At 39.6% G+C, this 22650-nt stretch overlaps 1 protein-coding gene across 3 annotated transcripts in view; it reads left to right on the forward strand.

The window, feature by feature from the left end:
* Window positions 1-10993: 10993 nt before the first annotated feature.
* LOC118894663 (interleukin 1 receptor accessory protein) overlaps window positions 10994-22650 on the forward strand; it is a 123011-nt gene continuing 111354 nt past the window's right edge. The window contains exon 1 of one of the 3 annotated variants that reach the window (XM_036851072.1): window positions 10994-11189. The gene's annotated coding sequence lies outside the window, so the exon portion shown is untranslated. The remainder of the gene's footprint in view (window positions 11190-22650) is intronic. The other 2 variants (XM_036851076.1, XM_036851075.1) reach the window with 2 other exon arrangements.

The raw sequence follows: 22650 nt of genomic DNA on the forward strand, positions 1-22650 counted from the left end.
CTGTGGCCAAGAAAAGAAAGTGAAGAGTCCTGGTTTTGGGGGGAAAAGGCTGAGACATGCTGCCCCATGGATTTTACAGGAACAATAAAATTAAGGTCTCTGACCACAGAGGGTCTTTACAAGGGTCTAGGATAAGTAGTGATATTAAATCTCGAGACCTTGGCCAAATTCCAACTTGGATAATTGCATTCGGTCAATTTTAAATTCCCTCCACAGTTTCTAATGCAATGCCCTTCTGTGCTTCCTGATGCCAACCCACTGCATGTTGCTGCTCTGCATCGATAAGTAACTGGTAACCTCTACCCTGGAGAAGGCCTTGAAGCCACCAGGGGAACAGTCATTATACATGGCATTCTGGTCTTTCACTTCTGAAGAATCCCACTTCCAAACATTTAGGCTGTTATAGAAAATTCTGGAGGTCTTGAAGTGTAGTGTATTTGGCATGGGTATTCTCCCATGACCCTACCGACCCCATCTCAGTACATTGGGGTCAGTCAAAAAGATATTTAGACTTCAGATCTGGTAGTCTGAATTCCAGTCTAAGGCCTCTGACTCTTATTACATGTGTGACCTTAGGCAACTCACTCCCTTACTCTTCGACTTTCCCAAGGTTGTAGAAAACAATGCCTTAACATGGCCAGGCCTGCCATGACTAGTCTCTCTAACTAACCTTTCCTACCTTATTTCTACATCCTCCTAAGGATAGAGATTATAGACAGGAAAACTGGACCATTTCTTTTCTTCTTGCTGTGCACGTTCAGGCCACTATGCCTCTGTCCCTTCTGTTACCTAAATTTCTCTTGCCTGAATGCCTCCTGCCTCCCTCTCTTCTTGACAAATCCTATCCATCTTTCAAGATGAATCTCAAATACCATCTCCATAAAACCTTGCCTGATTTCTCAGCCGGAAGTCATCTTGTTATTCCATAGTATGAACGTGAGTGTACATAGTTGTCATAGCTTTCATACTAGAAATTTATCTTCTTAAGTTTATTGTGCACTTCCTGTGGAACATAATACTGGATTTTACATTTACTAATTGTTTAAAATCTCTGTTTTAATCTTCATTTTCATGTGATAACTTTCTAAATAACAAAGCAGATCTCAAATAAGCAAATAATATTATAGTTCATTAGAGGTTAATAAGTATACACAACCAAATAATCTCTTCCTTCTTGTGGACTTTATGTGATTTCAATCACTAGCAATGTGTAAATTTTACCAAATGTATTTTAAATTTAATTACCTCATGATAAAAACTGTAGGGTCATACTCTCAGATGAATACAGTTTAAATATATAGTTTTTTAATGCAGTTTCTTTTGGAGTCTGGTTAAGTGACCATTTATGAACTTTTCCAAATTTATATTGGAACTAATATGTAATCTTAGAAATTTAGCCCTGGAAGATAACTGAGGAATCAGCAAATTCAGTTGTTGTCTATATCAAATTTCAATTTTTAGAATCACTTCTGGAGTGAGGTGATTCATCTCACACAAAGCCCAAAAGCCACAGGTTAGCATAAGAACTGGGTGTCTCTAATTATTTGCAAAACCATTTAGAAAATAATAAAACAAAATTAAAAAACCATGGGTGATTTACCTACTTAGTTATAAGGGCTAATGATGACTGTCCCAGTATAATATTGCCAAGTCCGTAACCATCTTAAAGGAAAGGAACCAGAAGCTCAGAAAACAGAAGTGACTGTGTCCAGATCACACAGAAAATGAGAAGCCAAACCTAGACTGGAGCTCAGGTCACCTGGCATCTGTCAAGTGCACTATTTTGCCTCTTTACTCTCCAACAACTTCACTCCTCCTTATCTTTTTCAAGGTTTTTCTGTATCCAGGATAACTCTCTGACAACGTTAAATTTTACAGGTTACAATTGTAGAAATACAACATACCAGCATGTTAATTATTGATCATTTTCAAAATTAGATGCAGAAGTCTCACTGTCTCTTCTCTTTCTGCTGCTTGGGATTCAGAGTCATCCAGGTCTGTCCCAGGTCCAATAATGGCTCTGGTGCTATTGTTTAATGGAGATAACCTCTGACTTGATGGAACAAACATGCTCCCTAAAGAGAGCTATCATGTACGGACTAATTCATTCTTCAGGTAGGTTATAACTCTATAGTGCTTCAGTTCTCATGAAGAGTGTGTGTGTGAATAAAACTACAAAGGGAGTATTTTACCCCAACAGAAATGAAGATATTGACACCATAGTAAGTCAAACTCTGTTGCCTGTGATAATGTGTTTTCCTTGGTTGTGTTTACTTTGTGAAAATTGATCATGCTGTACACATATGATTAGTGCAATTTTATGCATTCATGTTATGCTTCCATAAAATGTTTATTGTAAATAATAACAACAATACTAACAAAACAAAAAACAACCCTGCCCTAGCCTTGCATTTAGAGCAAGGCAGAGAATGAGAAAAAACTACAAGTTCTAGAGTAACACTTTAAAATGTAGCTTCATATCTTCCTAGCTCTGTGATGTTGGGCAACTCTTTACCTCCCAGAGCCTCGGAATTTTTCATATCTCTTAAATAAGAAAAATAAATATGCACCGACAATCCTGCAGCCTGTGGAATGAAAACCACATTCACAGAAAGGTAGACAAAATGAAAAGGCAGAGGACTATGTACCAGATGAAGCAACAAGATAAAACCCCAGAAAAACAACTAAATGAAGTGGAGATAGGCAACCTTCCAGAAAAATAATTCAGAAAAATGATAATGAAGATGATCCAGGACCTCGAAAAAACAATGGAGGCAAAAATCGAGAAGATGTAAGAAATGTTTAACAAAGACCTAGAGGAATTAAAGAACAAACAAACAGAGATGAACAATAAAATAACTGAAATGAAAACTACACTAGAAGGAATCAATAGCAGAATAACTGAGGCAGAAGAACGGATAAGTGACCTGGAAGACAGAATGGTGGAATTCACTGCTGCGGAACAGAATAAAGAAAAAAGAATGAAAAGAAATGAAGACAGCCTAAGAGACATCTGGGACAACATTAAACGCAACAACATTCGCATTATAGGGGTCCCAGAAGGAGAAGAGAGAGAGAAAGGACCCGAGAAAATATTTGAAGAGATTATAGTCGAAAACTTCCCTAACATGGGAAAGGAAATAGCCACCCAAGGCCAGGAAGTGCAGAGAGTCCCATACAGGATAAACCCCAGGAGAAACATGCCAAGACACATAGTAATCAAACTGACAAAAATTAAAGACAAAGAAAAATTATTGAAAGCAGCAAGGGAAAAATGACAAATAACATACAAGAGAACTCCCATAAGGTTAACAGCTGATTTCTCAGCAGAAACTCTACAAGCCAGAAGGGAGTGGTATGACATATTTAAAGTGATGAAAGGGAAGAACCTACAACCAAGATTACTGTACCCAGCAAGGATCGCATTCAGATTCAATGGAGAAATCAAAAGCTTTACAGACAAGCAAAAGCTAAGAGAATTCAGCATCACCAAACCAGCTCTACCACAAAGACGCTAAAGGAACGTCTCTAAGTGGGAGACACAAAAGAAGAAAAGGACCTACAAAAACAAACCCAAAACAATTAAGAAAATGGTAAAAGGACATACATATCGATAATTACCTTAAACGTGAATGGATTAAATGCTCCAACAAAAAGACACAGGCTTGCTGAATGGATACAAAAACAAGACCCATATATATGCTGTCTACAAGAGACCCACTTTAGACCTAGGGACACATACAGACTGAAAGTGAGGGGTTGGAAAAAGATATTCCATGCAAATGGAAATCAAAAGAAAGCTGGAGTAGCTATACTCATATCAGATAAAATAGACTTTAAAGTAAAGAATGTTACAAGAGACAAAGAAGGACACTACATAATGATCAAGGGATCAATCCAAGAAGAAGATATAACAATTATAAACATATATGCACCCAACATAGGAGCACCTCAATACATAAGGCAACTGCTAGCAGCTATAAAAGAGGAAATCAACAGGAACACAATAGTGGGGGACTTTAAGACCTCACTTACACCAATGTATAGATCATCCAGACAGAAAATTAATAAGGAAACACAAGCTTTAAATGACACAATAGACCAGATAGATTTAATTGATATTTATAGGACATTCCATCCAAAAACAGCAGATTACACTTTCTTCTCAAGTGCACATGGAACATTCTTCAGGATAGATCACATCTTGGGTCACAAATCACAAATCAAGCCTTGGTAAATTTAAGAAAATTGAAATCATATCAAACGTCTTTTCCGACCACAATGCTATGAGATTAGAAATCAATTACAGGGGAAAAACGTAAAAAACACAAACACATGGAGGCTAAACAATACGTTACTAAATAACCAAGAGATCACTGAAGAAATCAAAAAGGAAATAAAAAAATACCTAGAGACAAATTACAATGAAAACACGATGATCCAAAACCTATGGAATGCAGTAAAAGCAGGGGGGTTTTTTTTGTAATTTTTTTTTCTGTTTCCCCATTTTTATTTTTTATTTTTTTTCACACACACACACACACACACTGTATTTTATTTTTACAAGAGATAAATAAACTGACACCAAGCATTGTAAATGGATGACCACAACAAAAGTAACAATGATTGCAATTACCAAACATGAAACACACTCATACTATGTCATAATATTGACATTCAGTCCAGTAATCCTCCACTGTAACAGCTCCTTTACTTTGCAGTGAAAATTGATTTGTATATTTTTTGCCTCTGAGTCCTTGTGGGCAGTTTTACTTCTTCTTTTCCAATTTGTATTCCTTTTATTTCTTTTTCTTCTCTGATTGCTGTGGCTAGGACTTCCAAAACTATGTTGAATAATAGTGGTGAGAGTGGACATCCTTGTCTTGTTCCTGATCTTAGAGGAAATGCTTTCAGTTTTTCACCATTGAGAATGATGTTTGCTGTGGGTTTGTCATATATGGCCTTTATTATGTTGAGGTAGGTTCCCTCTATGCCCACTTTCTGGAGAGTTTTTATCATAAATGGGTGTTGAATTTTGTCAAAAGCTTTTTCTAACACTAGAAAGAAAAAAAAGGATATACAATGGAGAAAAGACAGTCTCTTCAATAAGTGGTGCTGGGAAAACTAGACAGCTACATATAAAGTAATGACATTAGAACACTCCATAACATCATACACAAAAATAAGTTCAAAATGGTCTAGATGTAATGGACCAAAATGGTCTAAATGTAAGAACAGACACTATAAAACTCTTATAGGAAAACATAGGAAGAACACTCTTTGACATAAATCACAGCAAGATCTTTTTTGACCCACCTCCTAGAGTAAAGGAAATAAAAAACAAAAATAAACAAATGGGACCTAATGAAACTTCAAAGCTTTTGCCTAGCAAAGGAAACTATAAACAAGATGAAAAGACAACCTTCAGAATGGGAGAAAATATTTGCAAATGAATCAACAGAAAAAAGATTAATTTCCAAAATATATAAACAGCCCATGCAGCTCAATATTAAAAAAATGAACAACCCAATCAAAAAATGGGCAGACTTAAATAGACATTTCTCCAAAGAAGACATACAGATGGCCAAGAGGCACATGAAAAGCTGCTCAACATTGCTAATTATTAGAGAAATGCAAATCAAAACTACAATGAAGCATCTCACACTGGTTAGAATGGGCATCATCAGAAAATCTACAAACAACAAATGCTGGAGAGGGTGTGGAGAAAAGGGAACCCTCTTGCACTGTTGGTGAGAATGTAAATTGATACAGCCACTATAGAGAACAGTATGGAGATTCCTTAAAAAACTAAAAATAGAATTACCATATGACTCAGCAATCTCACTACTGGGCATATACCCTAAGAAAACCATAATTCAAAAAGACACATGCACCCCAATGTTCATTGTACCACTATTTACAATAGCCAGGTCATGGAAGCAACCTAAATGCCCATCGACAGACGAATGGATAAAGAAGTTGTGGTACATATATAAAATGGAATATTACTCAGCCATAAAATGAACGAAATTGGGTGATTTGTAGAGACGTGGCTGGACCTAGAGACTGTCATACAGAGTGAAGTAATTCAGAAAGAGAAGAACAAATATCGTATATTAATGCATATATGTGGAATCTAGAAAAATGGTACAGGTGAACTGGTTTCTAAGGCAGAAATAGAGACACAGATGTAGAGAACAAACACATGGACACCAAGGCGGGAAAGTGGGTGGGATGAATTGGGAGACTAGGATTGACATGTATACACTAATATGTATAAAATAGATAACTAATAAGAACCTGCTGTATAAAAAGTAAATAAATAAAATAAAATTTAAAAAATAAATACCTACCTCATGGAGATGCTGTGATGATAATATAATATTTGTAAGAAGCACCAGGCTTAGAGAGCACCTGGCCCTCAACAGATGTCAGTAACTGATTCATTTGTTCACTTTTTATGTCAAGCACCATTCTGTGATATAAAAGCCAATAAGTCACAGTTCTTGCTCTGTAATGAGCAATTTCAATAATATTTTCCCCATTTTTATTCCAATATCCAATTAAAGGACATTTTTTCCACTTTTTCTTTCCCATTACCTCCCGCGTGTTTTCTAGCTAGAGTCAGGGGAGTCTGACTCTTCCCCTTTCCCACCTCTGGGGGCCACGTGCAAACACCTTCCTCTGGGTTCATATGGAGGACTGCACTCTGTTTCCAAAAGCACTTAGCACGTCACGTTGAAGTTATTTTATTTATACGTCAAGCAATAGTTGGATGGATGAATGAATGCTTTTCCTTTGTCCTGTAGTGTCTTACTGCTTCCTCCTTTGTCACCATACATCTTAATTTCACCTCTCCTTCCAGTTCCTGCTATGACACCCTCTCTGCTTCTTTCCTTGGTCCCCTCCAAACAGAAGAAATTTTCGTTCCTCAATACTCCAAGAGTACTTTATTTGAACTTTCTGGGGGACCTCAGGGTAGTATGGGAAAATGCGACCTTGAGAATTTGTTAAACCTGGGGTTTGCTATTGGGTTCAACCTTAACTAGCTGTGTGTTCTTAGGTAAGTAAGCTTCTCTCACTCTATTATCTCACAAGTAAAAGAAGGGAAAACTATGTCTATTTCTGAAGGCTATTGTAAAGTTTAGAAATAATGCATGTTCAAAAGACATGCCACATAATAGTTGTTCATTGGAGGGGAGATATTATTTCAACGTTGTTTTGTATAATCTATGTAGACATTGTGTCTTTTTCTATTATGAAAGATCCACGTCGACCCTATTTCAGCATTGCTCACAGTGCTCATGTAGAGCAAATATTCAACACATGTTTGAATAAATGAATGAAAAAAAGATAAAACAAATTCCCCAATGCTGGTGGCAGAGAGAGAATCCTATACACAGTCTCTGAATCTCAGATGACTAGTTGAAAATCCCTCTCTGGAGATGACTAATATAACAAGTGCCTGCCTGTTAGGGGATCATTCAAGCTTCCTATTGCTGCACAGAAAAAAAAAAAAAAAAAAAAAAAATAGGGCTGAATGGCACAGCCCTCTCATATTGCTGTAAGAACAAGCAAATATTAGCATGATTTTAACTGAAATGGACTGGTTGTTATTCACCAGATGGTAACCAATTTAGATTGAGTCTGCCCAAAAGAATATTGCAGGGGTTTGGCTTATGGGGTAATACAGGTTATGGTATCTATGTGAAGACTATGCCTTCCATTTTGATTAGATTTTTGGAGGCTGGAAGCTGGTAAATGTGTTGTTAACTACTTACAAGGCTAAGTTAGAACCATAAAGATAAGTTTCTCCTGTTTACGTGCAAAGTTCTTGTCTTCAAATTTCCTGCTGTAGTGAAGTGTCAACACTGCATAATAACCATCCTCCAAGACTTTATTAAAATCCTGACCTTTGCTTCAAAGCTTCTGTTTGGAAGGAGAAAAGTAAGGAGAGAAAATTAGGTCTTTTCTAACAGTCTCCAAGAGCTTTGGGCCATAGGCCAAGAAGACTCAGGCTGTCGTTTGGAAAACATGTCTTTGTCCCTCACCCTGTCACTCATCTAGATCCGGTCCCTTGGAGGTGCTGGAGGAGCATCATTGTGAAGACAAGCATTCTAAGGGAGGAGAAGCCAGTCTTAAAGGAAAAGCAACTGGGAGCTTGGGGTGCTTTATGTAAACATAAAGAGTTTGTTTTGAACAAGTGAAATTTGAAATGTGTATGAAACATCTAACAAGAGATAGTAAGGAGGCAATAGTGGTGGTTCCTACTGTAGATTTAAGTTTGCAAGTTTTTATCACATAGATGTTTGAGATGAGGTCCCCTAGGGAGGGACTAAGTACACCAAGGATTGAGCTCTGGGACATTCTAACTCTCAGAGGTCACCAAGAGGTAACGGATCCAATGAAAGAGTCTGGAAAGGAGCAGCAGAAGAAATTGATGGAAAACAAGGAGTCAAATAAAAAGGAGTTTGAAGGAGAAACTGAACAACTGTGTCTGATGCTGCTAAAAAGGTCAAGTAAGATGAAGACCACAAATTGACCACTGAATTTGGCAAAGTGAAAGTCATTAGATACCTTAACTATGGAGTATTAGGGACAAAAGTCTGACTGGACTGGGTTCAAGGGAAAAGCAAAATTCTGAGGCCCCCTTACAACTACCGCAAAATGATTAAAGATAACCTGAAAAAAGAAGTAGAGGTTAGTAACAGAGGGAAGAAGAGAGTAATGATGCTTTTCCAAATATTCAGTCAATTTCAAAATATTTTTCTGAGCATTTCTTACGCACCCAACACTGTTAGGCACTGACACCAATGAGTTTGCAGCCTCATTCATTCATTCACTTAGGCCACAATTGTTCATTGAATGCCTAGTATGTGAGTTTTCAAACATTTTTTAATTGTTACAATAAAATTTTGCCATTAAGCAAATTTAAAAAAGAAAAATACTCCCATAATTCTGACACATTAACATTTTCCACATTTCTTTCAATTACTGTCCATGTTTTCATACCTTTTATACAACCTGACTAACTATATTGTAAACCTTTTCCTTTGTAGACACAGTTTCATAATCTGTTAATTATGACAGCAAATACTTTATTGTGTGAATATACAGCATTGGTTATCTAACATTTTCATTCCCAGTCACTTATGTTGTCTTAAAATTACAATATTTAATACTGTGATGACTTGTCTATATGACGTCATCCTCATTAAACTAAGAGTAGCTCCTCAAAGTGAAAGACTATATCCTGTTCAATTCTGAATCACCAACGTGTGCCTGGCACAGAGTAAGGACTTCTAGAAAGTACATGAGACTGTCTAGTGGGGTAGTTAAGAGCAAGGAGACTGCCTCAGTTCTCATTTTGCATTCTCTTCTTGTAGGCTTGTGGCCTTGGACAAGATACAACTTCTCTATACCTCATCTATAAATTGGAGATAATAATAGTACCTTATAAATTATTGTGAGAATTAGCTGATACATGCAAAGTGCCTGCTACTTTGTAAGCACATGTTATAAAAGTGTTCAATGAGTGTATTATATAAGAAAAAAAATTGGATGCCCTGAAATATATTTACTGGGTGAATAATACATTAAAGAGCAGTTTTACTTCTGCTTCATACAATAAACTTCTAAAATTTTATATTGTTTCCTTTTTGGCTTAATAACAATGTGAGCATGTATTGTGTGTCAGATATCCAGAGACAAATAATTTCTCAGGATTAATTTCCATAAGCGATATCAATAAATGAAACAACATGAACATTGCTACAGCTTCAATTATACTATGATTTTCCCTTGGGGAGTTAAACCCTTTGAGGGCAGGGGCAGTGTGTGAGTTTTGCCCTGTTGTCCATCTTTAGCTGGTACCTAGAGACTGGCACCTCCTAGTTCCACCTACTAGTTCATGAGGACCTTTTCTTCTTTCCTGTCTTTTTTCCCCTTCTCTTTAATTGCTTTCTTTGGATCTCAATTTCTTGGATCAATAAATAAATACGATTCAATCAGTTAACTCTAAGAGCAGAAGAAAAGTCATGCAGGTGGCGGAGTAAAGCATGTGTGAAGAGACAAGTCAACTTGGTAGATAGCTTTCGTTAGGGAGTCCCAGAAATGGGGAAAAGTGATGAAGGGCCTTGCCACTCAGGAAGAAATCGTGATGCACTGGCGATAGAGAACAAGAGAAAGTTTTCGAGCAAAGGAGTTGACAGTCATTGTAAAGCTTCTCAGGATGACTATACAGACTACCATCTAGAGTGGGAGAGGGTGGCTGAGGGCTCTCTCAGAAATCTGGAGAAACGGGAGGGAATGAAAGGGAGTAATTCTTTTGAGATTCTTTGCTTCTATAATGATTATTTCATTCATTCACTCATTCAGTGCACATGTACTGAGTGCCTACTTTGTGCCAGGCACCTTCCTAGGCACATTGGGTATACACCAGTGGAAAATACAGGTTCCGTTTTGCTGTCCTGAGCAGTAGTTTGTTCCCATGACTGTCACTTTTGTAGCGGAGCGGAGCGCCAGACCACCGAGATTGAGTCTGTTTCTTCGCGTCGCGCTCTGGGCTTGGCACACGATGGGGGCTCAAATCCTGCGGCCTGAATTGATTTATGGCCTTGGCGCAGCACGAGAGCTAAATACACAGAGCCGGAAAGAAAAGGCGATCTCGACTGTGAGACCAGGATCTTGCAATGAGCGCAAGTGTGCGTCTATGTGTATAGCCGGGGGCGCATCTCCCCAGTGCGCCTGGCATCGTGCCAAGCTGCAGGACCCACGCTGTCCCTTTCTGCGCGCTCCAGCCTGCACAGGCGGTGGCCGGGCGCCGAAAGGCCTAGCGCAGCCTCTTGCCGGCCGCGGGCCCGGCGCCGCTCCTCCTCGCCGCGGGCGGGGCCGCCCTCGGTGCCGCCCCGCGGCCTCCGCTCTGGGAAACCCTGAGCGCTGGTGGCTGGCGAGGCGGCGGGTGGAGCGGGAGCCGCGCAGCGCCGGCCAATCGCGCAGCAGCAGGGGAGGAGCCCCAAAGGGGGAAAAAAGAAAGTGCGGCGGAAAGTAAGAGGCTCGTTGCGGGAAGACTGGCCGAATCCGGGTCCCCGGGACTCCGCTTTGGCCAAGCGCACCGAAAGACGCGGTGCTGGGCGATCCTGCACCCATCCCCGCCGCCTTCGCTGCGCCCGCTCTGCCTCCCAAGAAAGGTGAGTCTCGCGCGGCGATGAGGGCTCGGGGGATCACCGATCTACAGAATCTCAAGGTGGAAGGATTCTTACACATCGTCTCCTTCAACCCTATTTTACAGAAGGGCAAACTGAGGCACAGAGCGAGGCAGCGGCTGGGATAGATCACACAGCTAAGTTAGTGCCGTGGGCAGGACTCGAACCCACTGTCCAGAGTCCCGTCTTTGCTTTGTAGGCATTTAAGTAACGCAGTCGTGTGAGGGCTGCGCGTCACTGCAGCCCTCTCCCAGCTCTTTAAGGGATGTACCCCGGTACACCCCCGGCCTTGGTTTCTCTGGAGTGCTGCTGTGAACGGTGAGGATAGAAGGGGGCAGTGTGTCCCAGCGTTGCCACTGGGTATCACGTCGTCTCCAGCTTGGACCTGTGACAGCCTGGGTAAAGGCTGCTTGCAGCCTCTCTTTCTCTTCCCCTGACCTGTTTTCTCAGAAAGATGCCCCGCCGAGGGTGTCCGTCAGACTCCTGGTAGAGTCCGTGGAGACGTGAGGGGCGTCCGGGCGCCCGTCACCTCGTTTGGCACAGTGTTCTCTCCAGCCCCAGGGGAAGCGGGGCCGGTCGTCCTGTGGGAAATAGGATGCTTCTCTTGCAGGAATAGCTGACCTCACGGAGCCATAGCCCCTCTCACTTCTAAGTCCTGGGAGGGAACAAGGAAGCTGAGTTAAAGAGAAAAATCACAAACACAAAAGCAAACTTCTGCCGTTTCCTTTTTTTTTTTCTTTTTTCTTTTTTTTTTCGTTTCCTTTAAGAGCCAGTTCCCAGTCTGTCTTGCCTCCACCCGCTGGTGGTGAAATTGTGAAACGCCGCTAGGTTAGCTACCAGCTGAGGAGGAGGATTTACCTGGCCTTCACTCCAGCTCTGCCACCTATTAGCCGTGTGAACTTGGGCAAGTTATCCAATCTTTCTGATACTCAGTTTTGTTTTGTTTTTTGTTTTTTTTCCAGCCATAAAATGGAGATTTTCACGGTCACAATGAGCCCTTAGGGCACTTGCGAGGATAAAATGGGATAATTCAAATAACATGCTTAGCACAGTGCCTGGCTTGGCACCTGTTCAGTTTGACATTGATGCCAACAATTAAAAATATTACTGCATAGTAACCTTGGAGACAATGGGTTTTTAGGAAGCTGAATTTTCAGGTAGAGTGACTTTTTTTTTTTTTAATCTAGATGTTGTGGATTTTGCTTCTTTGGAGTTTGAACAGCTCTTTTATAGTGTTTTCTGAATGCCCTCTACATGTGACTTTGATCGTAGATGCTTGACTTGGTGTATAAAATGTTTCCCAGTGATGCCAATGCCCTGCTCGTTTTTAGGCCAAGCCTCAGGTCTGTGAAACTTTGATCTGAGGCATCCTTTACTGGCAAAGAGGGTCTTGAATTTGATGAGAGGTAGAAAGACAAGAGGAGAAGTTGCAAGTTTCGTCTATGTTACAGACTGTTCTAAGCCTTTTATTCCCCCTGTGTCAGGTCAGACATGCAGCTTTATATTCCTCAGCTAATATAGGAAAACAACAAGATTCCCGTGTATTTCTTTTGGATTAAACAGTGATGCTGCTAAATTTAGTCCCTTTTGGACACAAACTTACCTCATATAAACACAAACATCCACATGTGCCCTCACTAGGCTTCCTTTATTATTGGCATTATTGGTATTTTAAAATGAAATAGTGTCCTTTACATACCTGCCACCTGGCTCATAACAATTGCTTTTATTCTGATTGACTTCATACCGTTTTTTACTATCATCTCCTGGCTATGCCATAAGTCCCTGAACTGAGCATCCAGTATTTATAGTTGGCTGCCTGCTCCACAGTCCATCACATATGCCTGTGTTATTGCTGTATGCAGAGCAGGGGTGTGATACACCTTGAGGAAAGGAAAGAGTTCGGTGGTACCCTCTTAGGTAGCTCCCGCACCAGACATTTGCAGAGGATGGGATCGCTTGCTTCCGTCAGCCTGTTCCGTGTGCGTGCATTGTGATGAGCTGGCCAGGATACATCTGAACGCGTGTCTGAGAGACTAGGGACTTGTAGGGAAAAGGAGAATGTTCAAAATAAGGTCAGAACAAGGGGATGGGAGATTGAAAGCTAATTCCTTTTAGTTCTGGTTTTTTAAAGAAAGGATACTCAGTTATACCCTTTCTCCTTATAGAGATTATTTGTTACCAAATACATAAATATAAAACTTTAAAATTTCCACAGTGTATTCCATATATATTATCTTCTTTGTTACTTGCAATAGCCTTGAGAGAAGGACATGGCAGACATATTAATAGTGGAAGGATAATATAATGATATGATAAAGTATGAAAAAAGCTGGGTTTATCGTCAAATTCAGATTTCAGCTCTAATTCCTATGTAGCTGGGTAATACTAAGCAATTTATTTCACCATTTAGAGTTTCTGTTTTATCCAATTCTAAAGTGAAAAAAAAAAATGCTTACTCCAAGGATGCATGTGAGAATTAAATTAAGTAGAATAATGTAAAGTACATTTAGTGAGTAGGTGCTCATTAAATGATATTTCTTCTTAGTTGATCTCAGTTTATTGAGAAGAAAATTGAATAAGAGTCAGAGAAATGAGAGGTTGCCAAGGGTCACATGGGTCATAAGTTTCAGCCTTGGGAATACAGATCACAGCTTTTGACTTCTAGGTAAGGGCTTTTCCATCACACCCTGTCGTCTCTCCAGTGAGATCTTTAACAATTTACTTCCGTTGTTGGGTTGACCTTATTTGTTTGGTGATTTCAGGGTATCCTTTTTGTCCCAAAGAGGATATTTCCTTGCTAAGAGAACTATGATCTGTAGAGTTTAGTGGGGCCAGCTCTCAGGAGAGGAAGTTTCAGGGTGATGATCTCTAAGGCAGCCTGCCTACTCACATGTGTTTGAAGTAATGTACCTTCAATTCCTATGAGTAAGGGTACTATGAAGACATAAAGCTTAGAATTATGTCATGTTTTTCTTCCTGTTCTGAGTGGTTTTCTCTTTCTGCCATCCTCGTGCTAATACGCAGGCTGTTAAGAAGATGGAGGAACAAATACCATGAGTGACCATACCATTTTTCTCTTTCTTTTGCCAATTCTGAAGTCGGAAAGGATGGAATACAGTGAATAGCGTACAGAGGCAGCATTCGCAGGAAAGACCACTGCTGGCTGGTGATGCTGATCATTGGTCTGGAGTTTCAGTCCTCCCTGTGGAAACTGACGGCTGCAGGCTTATGTAGGAAAATGAACAGATCTGTTTCCGGCCCAGGCAATGGGGCCATTTATCTGTTGAGACTTCCCACAGGCCTTTAGGTTTCTTTGCTTTGCAGCAAGCAGACAGACTTGTAAAGGCAGTTTGGGGAGAAACGCTGTGCTCCTTGCGTTTGGCCTTTGGAAGCATATGTTTGCTTTTGCCAAAAGGTAAGCAGTCAGCGGCATCTTAACCTGGAACAGTTAGAAAAGCAGAATGTAGCTGGAGAAAATCAGAGGAAGAAGCAGAAGAAAAAAATAAAGGTTATCTCCAATACACACACAGTTTCATCTGTTGCTCAACTTTGTCAGGCTTTTGCTGGTGACACAGATGTAGGATCTGTTGAGTCACTATTGTCTTGCCCGTGAAATATTAAAGAGAGCCACCTACTGTGCTCTTTGCTCATTTTGGAAATTGTTCTGTGGGAGACATAAAAACCCCAAAGAACAGGAAGGTTACAGAACATTTGGTATCTGATATTTTGGGGGATTAAATCAGGTTAGCTACTGATTTGCTCTCTTTTTTTTTTTTTTCTTCTCCTTTTTGAAAGTGAGAACGCATGGTTTACACTGACGAGGTTGTTAGGAGACCTCCTTCTAGCCTGACCGTGTTCTGCCTAGCTCTAGCAGCTGTGGCAGTGTGGAATCTTAGCGTCTGGAGGGTACCTCAGGCAAGTTACTATGTTGAGATGTGCCTCGGTCTCCTCAGCTGGGAAACAGGAACACTGATGCCTACCTAGAAGCTTGACTCTCTTTCTCAGTGCCTTTTTCATAGGAGGCGTTTAATGAATATGAATTCTTTCTTCTGCCATCAGTTCTTGCAGTTTATTAGTCTGTTCAGTTGTGAAAATCAAAATTTAATAGCCGCCCTTTAGTGAACTCCATCATGGCTTGTACTGAGTGTTTTACGTCTATCATCTCATTCAGTCCTTGCAGTAATCCTGTGTATTTTTTGAGGCAACTGAGGCTCAGAGAGGTTAAATAGCAGGACCTTATCGTGTAGCACAAAGCAAGCACCGATGCTGAGACTCATCTCTGCATTTCATCTCAGAGCTAGGAAAGACCTGAAATTGTGCAGCCTCTGGGCTAGAACTGAGGACCTGAATTAGGACCCATGACCCACCCCATCCCCATCCTGTCTTTCTGATCCTGGTATTATCTTGCCTGTGCCTGGGAAGTCGCTTTACCTTTGGGCCTAAAGTATGAGAGAGCTAGTCTAGTTCATCTCTAAGGCTCTTCTGCTACAATACATTGTTATTTTTTTTTTTAAGATTCCTTTCAACTCTGAAATTCTATTGCCACATCTCTTTGTAAAAGTCAAGGCTAAAGATTGAAAGGGGAATAAAGAGAAAATACCCTGATTGTATTATGCCAAGAAATCTATTTTCTGGTTAGACAGAGGAGGGCAAGGGAAATCAGCATTCATTGGTGCATGTACTTCTGTCATTTCATTTAAGCATAAAAATAACTCTCAGGTCCATATTATTGTCTACCTTTTACAGAGGAAAGAACTGAGGCTCTGAGAGACTTAGAGAATTGCCCACAGTTATCCAGTTAGTGACAATTAGAATGTGTGTGCCTGAGCACAAAGCTCTTTGGTCTACTATCCCATGCTTACTAGACACCACAGCGTAAGACCTGAGGACTCGTATAACTAGATCCATAGATGTCCCCTCCCTGTGTCCTCACACCACCTACTACTACTACCACCTCCCAAACCTACTACTCAAATCCCTTCTTGATTCTTCCCAGTTTTGGAGACCCCCTTTAAATGCTTGTAACCTATTCTTTCTCTCTCTATTATAATTAATTTTTTTTTTTTAATTTCTTTTTTAACTGTGTGCCAGTGATTTGTCCCTTTGTGTTCTTGTCCAAGTCCCTGATTAGCACCCAAGCAGCTGAGGGCACGGTTTATCCTGCCCCATGCCTAGCACAGTGCCCTGTACTCAAAAGGTTGAGTTAAATAGATGATGGATTCATGCTGTGTCAGGTACGCCCAGCATTGGCTTTCCAGTTTTCTCATACTTTATCATATCATTAATTATTTCAAAGGCCATCTCTACAGACTAATAAGGTAACTTTATTTTATTTCATTTTAATTTTGTGGTCACAAAATCAGACAAATGATAAGGAGTCACAGACTCTAATAAGATTGAACAGTCACTGGCTCAATCATGGAAAAAGACATTTTTATCCCAATAATACAGGACATTTTGCAGCAAACACAATGAAGGATGACACTGAAGTTCATGCTTGCATATACTGACAGCAAGGCCAGTGTCAAGTGTCCTAAATAAATTACCTGAAAGAAAGTAGGAAGTTTCCAGGGAAGTGGGCAGCTGCTGTGAGCTTCGATCTCACTTTCTAAAAGCAGTGAAGAATTCATACCAGTCCAGCTATTATTTGATATAATTGGACATGAGGACAGGTGACCTTTTATGTCTAGTTTATATGTAGGAGATGCCTGTAGTTTCTTCCTGTCTGACACATAAGTCCTTATGATTACACTGGCTTCCTCTTTTCCCAATCAGTGCTAAAGGCAACAGAAAAGAGAACTGGTCATTTCTGAAAATGTTCTTTTCATCGATAACATAGTTCCTTACGCCAGGTATGGTTAGATGCTATGGTGACCTAAAATTGTGGTTGTGTAACATCATGGCTTTAGCATCAGACCACCTTCCCTGGACTTGACCTTAGACAAGTTATTTCGTCTATCCCTACTTTATTCTCAGCACCTGTAAAAAGGGGATAATAAAACCCATTTCATCCAGCTTTTGGTAGGTGTCAGTCAGGTGCCAAAACATTTGTTAAGAGCCTGGCACATGGGGATTTTAACCTTGTTATGATTAACAACTACAGAGATATTCAATTGCATGCCCAAATCAATATGGGATTAGAAAGTAGAAGACCTAGATTCAAATGAACAGTTTTTGTTTTTTTATAGAATTTTAAGCCCTCAAAATGCTTGTTATTATATACGCACATGCACCCAAGTATTTTTTTCTTACAATAATCTGAGGTAATCAAAGTAATTGTTCTCAACACCATTTTACATCCCGAGTCTGAGAGGCTAAATATTTTCTAAGGCCACACAACCAGCGAATAGTGGAGTTGGATTTCTAACCCTAGATTTCTAACTCCAAAGTTATGCTTTTTCCCCCTCAATCATTCAGTGCAACAGCCCTGGTACTGGTTAGTGGCTTTTCCTTCTCTAAGAGTCCTTTTTCTAACCTCCAGAGTGAGGAATTTGGACAAGGTCCTCTCTAAGGCACGTTGTTCTCTGAATCTGTGCCTGGAAGGTGATGACTTAGGAGACACCACGAGAAGCTAAGAGTAGATCCATACTCTTAGTTCCACAGAGGCATTCACATGTCAGGCATGTGGAACATCATAAAATCCAGATACCTGGCAGCCTCCTTGGCCTCAGTGAGAATCACAAGTGAGCACTGCGTTAGGAGTCACATCCATAAAAACACTTTCTGTGTCCTTAAGGATGTGATTCTGCTACATTCCCACAACCTGCAAACTGTTTTCTCCCTCTGGATCCAGGTTTGGGGGTGGGAGGAGTAAACAGACACCTGGTTTAGGCACAGTGACATTTTTTGTTTGGGAAATAAAAAGAGAGTTTTTTTTTTAAAATATAAAACAAGCTCTCTATCACCATTAATTACCATAATCTTCTACAAAGAAGTAAAGGGATAAAATATTTAGCTTTAATTTGGACTGTAGCATTATGAGCGCATATTTTCTGCTTTCTTCTTTTGAGCTAATTTAGTGCCCATGGAAGAAGCTAGACTCTCATTGAAACAGATATAGGGTTTTTTTTTCCACTTAAAGAAATGATGGACACTTGAGAACGATAATACACACTAAATAGCTCTTTTCTGGAAGATTAGACTTCGGTTTGCCAATTACAGTGTGAGACAGTAGCAGGGTTTGGGGGTTGAATGGATAAAGTGGGTGGTGAAAAGTTGGCTGGGTTTGAACCCTAGATACTGCTTGCTTAGCCTGTCCAGACTTAGTTTCCTTTTCTGTAAAATGGTGATAAGCCTGCCCTAGCTATCTCCTGGTTAGATAGACCTCTGTATCTATATCTATTCCCATCTCCACTCCTGCCATTCCTGACCTCACTTACCCTGCTCAGCTTTTTCTCTTGTCCATAGCGGTTGTCACCTTATCAGCTTCCACATACTATTTAATTAATTTGTGTAGCCTGTCAACTGTTTAGTGTTTAGTTTAGCCCCACTAGAGTGTAAAATCCACAAGGGCAGGGACCCTTGTTTTCCTCACTGCTGTATCCTGGGTGCCTAAAATAGTATCTTAGCAAATAGTATCTGCCTAAATGATGCAAATAGCATCATGAGTAAATGATGAATAAATAAAAGTATAGTTGTTAGTATTATTTATCCTCAACGAGTAGAAAGAAATAGATAAGGAAATGAATTATATAGATATATAATACTGAAATAAAAAATTTGTTATATATATACACATATATATATACACACTTATACACATACACATATACATATATATGTGGGCATATATATTTAGAATATTGACCATATATTTAGAATATTGAAGTATAAATTTATGTGTATGCATATGTATGTGTGTATATACATACATTTAGAAGTTATCCCAAATTGCCTTGGGAGGCAGAGGTGTTAAGGTAATTCCTTGCTGTTAGCATTACTAAGAATAGTTTGGGAGAGATACAAAAAAAAAAAAAAAATATATATATATATATATATATATATGTGAACGGACAACAAACAAATAAACAGAAGACATACAAGTGAGTTCAGGGTAAGAAATAAGGGGCTGAGATTAAAACAGTGACAACAACAACGATGTTGGAGGGCTGTGGAGGAGAGGCAGTTTTAAATAGGGTAGTCAGGGATGACATCTCTGAGAAGGTGACGTTTGAGCTAAGACAAAAAAGCCTGAGAAGGAGCCAGGGTCGATCTGTTCATGGTTGAGGTGGCAGGGCCTGGTAAGAGGGAGAGAACGGCTGGAACTAAGGTTCTAAGATAAGCAGGGGCTAGATCAGACTGGCCTTACAAGCCAAGGTAAGGAGTTTGGATTTTATGCAAAATGCAGCAGGAAGTCACTGAAAGGACTAAAATAGAATGATGACCAGCTTTGACATATTTGGAACCTCAAACAGAGAGTGAAGGAAAATGGAAGAATTCATTTCTAAGATGAAGAGGTAAACTCTGCTGACCTCATGTAGGTTCCTAAGGACAAATGAGAAGACAATTCAGTCTCATTGATCTGTCATTCATGGCCTTTCTTTCCCATTAGAATGCCCAACAGAACAACAACAGAAAAAAGCAGGCTAAATAGGCAAAATCAGATTCCTTTCCTTTTTCTCAAATGGTATCATTATTTTTTCCAAATGCACTAAGTAATAGACGGATATGTAAGTGCAGTTGCTCAATTCAATTCAGCTGGAAATTTTACAGTTCTTGTGTAGGTGTTTTATGTAATCAGTCCCCCAATACACTGGACCTAGAGCTCTTTCTTTATGAGATTTTAGGTACCAGTTTCTGAAATCTGCTGTCCTGAAGAGTGAGTGTGTGAAAGGCAAATTTAATTCCATATAAGATCAATTTCTTCTTTCTGGCTCTAAAAGTCTAAAAGGCACCTAACTCTTCTCTCAAGAGGTAGAACTCCTCCATGAAGTCTTTACTGACACGTGCATATGCAGGCTCATACATGCCTCGTAATAATACAAGCTTTACAAATATTAGCTTATCAAAATCTCAGAATAAGTTTAAGAGAGGCAGGTACTATTATAATCACCATTTTACAGAAGAGAAAACTGAGGCCAAGCTCACAGACTTAGTTGACAGTAGAGTCAGTATTTGAACTTGGGCAAGCTTAACCACTATACCATACTGCCCTGTGATTGTAAGAAGTGACCCTGAATATTTTATTTATCTCGACTAGTCCCACTTCACGGTGCTTCCTGTGAAGGAATAGTTCAATAAATGTATTGAATCAGTGAATGAATGCGTGATCTTTTAAGTTACATTATTTCATTAGCATATACTAGTAAACGTGTGGGTTTTAGACTGAGATAACCTGGGCAGGGTAATGCTACTTACTACCCCTGGGCTATGGTAAAATTACTTCACATCTCTAAACCTGTATCCTCGTTTGTGTTATTGGCATAAGGATATAGAACTGTTTTAGGATTAAATATGTTTATAAAGTACTTAGCAGAGTGCCTGCAATTTAATTAGTGCTCAGTCCACTTAAGCTATTTTTATTTTTATTTTTTGAACTAAAACAACCTCTCCAAACATGCTTACACTTACATACTCCTTAGTTTTTCAGTTGTGCTAGTTTTATTCACTTCCTTTAAAAATCAAAGCCAAAAATCCGATCATATAATCAGTGATGTTAATTTTGTTCCAGGATCCATTCTGGTACCTTGCCCTCAGCATGGCACTCCTGTAGGTAGAAGGGCCAGTCCTGGGGAACTACATGGGGGCAAAGGTGCTGTAGGACCACCCTGTTTCTCTACTCCAAACATCCCTGCAGGCAGCGCTGCCCATCCTTCTCCCCAGCCAAAGCTGGCTTGCTGAAAAATTATTTTATATTCTAGTGGTGGCCCCAGAGCATTCTGGGTGACAAAGGAAAAACAGCCCAAGACTCAAATTTTGTCCCAGATAACACTTAATGAGGCTAATTTACACAGCTTGCCGGACGTTTAGGACCCCTTCTAATCATAATCACTGATATTGATCCAGTGATTCTTGTGTGCCAGGAGCTGTGCTGAGTGCTTTATTTTCATTATCTCATTCAATCCTATTTCCAACCTATGTGAATTAAACCAGGGGAAAAAATTAGAAAGTGCCACAGTTGCCTCCTTGTGTGTATTGGGGGCTGTGATGATGAAAACAAGTATTTCTTATGTGTGTTTTTCTCCACATTTTTCTTCCAAAGCAAACTGTACGGGGTTGTAACACCTGTAGAGTCTCCAGGGACCTTCCCTGCTGGGAAGAGAAATGAGGTAAAGCCTGTGTGGGGAAGGCAAGAAGCTTCATTCTAGTTGACAGTTTATTTTGCCCTGGAAGAAGCTGGCAACAATGAACTCAGTCCTATTTTGTTGGCTGCATTTACTTGCTTTTTTGTAAGAAACCAATGTGGTGCTGATTTACAATGACTTCTATTTATTTATTTATTTATTTTTTGCTTTATGAGATATTTAAAAGGTGTAATTTTTATTGTCCCACTTCTCCCAAGTTTGATGATTTCCTTGGAGGAAAAGTACACACACACACACACACACACACACACACACACACACACACACACACACACACGAGAACAGTGCCTTAATCATAGTTGACTCTCACTACTTATTTGTTGAATAAATGCATGACAAAAAATAAAAATCCTCTTTTTTTCTGATAATGGGAGCTACTATGAGATTCTTTAATGGTGAAATTTCAATATGTAACTTTTTTTAAATTTTTTGTTTTAAAAAATAATTTCAGAAGGAGATTATTCTAAAATATGTAGCATTACTAAATGTTGGTGACTCAGGACAGTTTATTGGAGTGGGCTGTAATTCCTTTAGAATTGATTAAGGTGAGATCATTTACCTATATACTAAATGGCCCCAAACTGGTATACTTTAAATTTGTGTAATCTGATTTTCATAAATTTTCTGTCCTCTTTCTCTTTCATTGTCTGCTATTACTTCTTGCTTTCATCATGTCTTGCTCTAGCAGTTATCTATTCTCCATACAATTAGCTGTTCCTGCTTTATTGTGGACTAGGGAGCCAGCTAACGAGTTTTATTAGAACCATGTATAAGATAATAAAAAGCGTCGGATTCGGATTGGAGAGGCTCTTCTCTAAGGGAAGAGAATGGAAAGGTAAAGTGGCTCTAGAAATAATCTCCATATAAGTGAGGCTACACCATACACAGTAGCATTGGGTTTTCCTTACCTGTGTTATTAAAAAGGGAGTAGTTGCATGGATAATTCATTTACTCTTTTGGACACTAAGCAGTTTTTGAGATCCTTCTGTAGTTAAGACACTGGTGAGATTTGGAGATTAAAATGCAATCACACTAACACAACTCCAGAAGAATAAGAATTTATAGATCATTGTGAAAGATAAGATGCACCAGAGGTTGTAATACAACTTATATAATATTTGGATTAGTCTAAGAGTATA

Source organism: Balaenoptera musculus, chromosome 4, assembly GCF_009873245.2.
Source record: "Balaenoptera musculus isolate JJ_BM4_2016_0621 chromosome 4, mBalMus1.pri.v3, whole genome shotgun sequence".
NCBI classification, from domain to species: domain Eukaryota; kingdom Metazoa; phylum Chordata; class Mammalia; order Artiodactyla; family Balaenopteridae; genus Balaenoptera; species Balaenoptera musculus.